A 2197-nucleotide genomic window follows, 5' to 3' on the forward strand; every position below is an offset into this window, starting at 1 on the left:
AAACCTGTTTCTTCCACCACTGTTATTGAAACCTTGTTGAGGTCTCTCGTGATTCTTCCATGAAAGATTTGGGTGATTTCTCCATGAAGAATTGTAGGTGTTACCATAGGGTTCTCCTAGGTAATTTACCTCTTCCATGGAAGGGTTCTCAGGATCATAAGCTTCTTCCTCAGATGAGGCTTCCTTAGTACTGTTTGGTGCATCTTGCATTCCAGACAGACTTTGAGAAATCAAATTGACTTGTTGAGTCAATATTTTATTCTGGGCCAAAATGGCATTCAGAGTGTCAATATCAAGAACTCCTTTCTTCTGACTAGTCCCATTGTTCACAGGATTTCTTTCAGAAGTGTACATGAATTGGTTATTTGCAACCATTTCAATCAGTTCTTGAGCTTCAGTAGGCGTCTTCTTCAGATGAAGAGATCCTCCTGCAGAGCTATCCAAGGACATCTTAGATAGTTCAGAGAGACCATCATAGAAAATACCTATGATGCTCCATTCAGAAAGCATGTCAGAAGGACATTTTCTGATTAATTGTTTGTATCTTTCCCAAGCTTCATAGAGGGATTCTCCATCCTTTTGTCTAAAGGTTTGGACTTCCACTCTAAGCTTACTCCATCTTTGTGGTGGAAAGAATTTTGCCAAGAAGGCATTGACTAGCTTTTCCCATGAGTCCAGGCTTTCTTTAGGTTGAGAGTCCAACCATATTCTAGCTCTGTCTCTTACAGCAAAAGGGAATAGCATCAGTCTATAGACTTCAGGGTTAACCCATTAGTCTTGACTGTGTCACAGATTTGCAAGAATTCAGCTAAAAACTGATGAGGATCTTCCATTGGAAGTCCATGGAACTTGCAATTCTGTTGCATTAGAGAAACTAATTGAGGCTTGAGCTCAAAGTTGTTTGCTCCAATGGCAGGGATAGAGATGCTTCTCCCATAAAAATCAGGAGTAGGTGCAGTAAAGTCACCCAGCACCTTCCTTGCATTGTTTGCATTGTTGTTGTTTTCTGCTGCCATGTTTTCTTCCTTGAAGAATTCGGTCAGGTCCTCTAAAGAGAGTTGTGCTTTGGCTTCTCTTAGCTTTCTCTTCAAAGTCCTTTCAGGTTCAGGATCAGCTTCAACAAGAATGCCTTTGTCCTTGCTCCTGCTCATATGAAAGAGAAGGGAACAAGAAAATGTGGAATCCTCTATGTCACAGTATAGAGATTCCTTTAAGTGTCAGAGGAAAAGAGAAATAGAAAGAAGAAGGAGAAGATAAATTCGAACTTTAGTTAGATAAGGTTCGAATTGTGCATTGAGAAGGAGTGGCACTCCATAAATAGAAGGATGTGGGAAGGAGGGAAGTTTATTTTCGAAAATCAAGTGAAAAATTTTGAAATTATTTTGAAAAACATTAATTAATTTTCGAAAATAAAAGTGGAAAAGAAATTAAGTGATTTTTGAAAAAGAATTTGAAATTAGAAATTAAGAAGATTTGATTGAAAGTTATTTTGAAAAAGATGTGGTTAAGAAGATATGAAAAAAATGTGATTGAGAAGATATGATTTGAAAACTATTTGAAAAGATATGATTTTAAAAACAATTTGAAAAGATATGATTTAAAAATTGATGACTTGCCTAACAAGAAAAGATATGATTCAAACATTAAAAACCTTTCTCAACAGAAAAGGTAACAAATTTGAGATGTTCAATCAAATCATTAATTGTTAGTAAGTATCTTTTAAAAAGGAAAGAAATTGATTTGAAAACATTTGATTGAAAAGATTTGATTTGAAAAAGATTTGATTTTGAAAAATTTGAAAAAAAATTGATTTGAAAACAAAATCTTCCCCCTAGCACCATCCTGGCGTTAAACGCCCAGAATGGTATACATTCTGGCGTTTAACGCCCAAAATGCTACCTCTTTGGGCGTTAAACGCCCAACCAGGTACCCTGGCTGGCGTTTAAACGCCAGTCTGCCTTCTTCACTGGGCATTTTTGAATGCTCAGCTTTTTCTGTATAATTCCTCTGCAGTATGTTCTGAATCTTCAATTCTTTGTATCATTGACTTGAAAAGACACAAATTAAAAATATTTTTGGATTTTTAATAATCAAAATGCAACAAGAATCAAATAACAATGCATGCAAGACACCAAACTTAGCAGTTTGTGTACTACTGACACTAACAATATGAGAATGCATATGAGACACACAAAAA

At 35.9% G+C, this 2197-nt stretch overlaps 1 non-coding gene across 1 annotated transcript; it reads left to right on the forward strand.

Moving 5' to 3' along the window:
* Positions 1–504: 504 nt before the first annotated feature.
* On the forward strand, positions 505–612 carry LOC130984712 (small nucleolar RNA R71). Its single transcript, XR_009088627.1, has one exon. It is a non-coding gene; the product is annotated as a small nucleolar RNA R71 (small nucleolar RNA).
* The last annotated feature ends 1585 nt before the right edge of the window (positions 613–2197 follow it).

Source organism: Arachis stenosperma, chromosome 5 (genome assembly GCF_014773155.1).
Source record: "Arachis stenosperma cultivar V10309 chromosome 5, arast.V10309.gnm1.PFL2, whole genome shotgun sequence".
Classification (NCBI taxonomy): domain Eukaryota; kingdom Viridiplantae; phylum Streptophyta; class Magnoliopsida; order Fabales; family Fabaceae; genus Arachis; species Arachis stenosperma.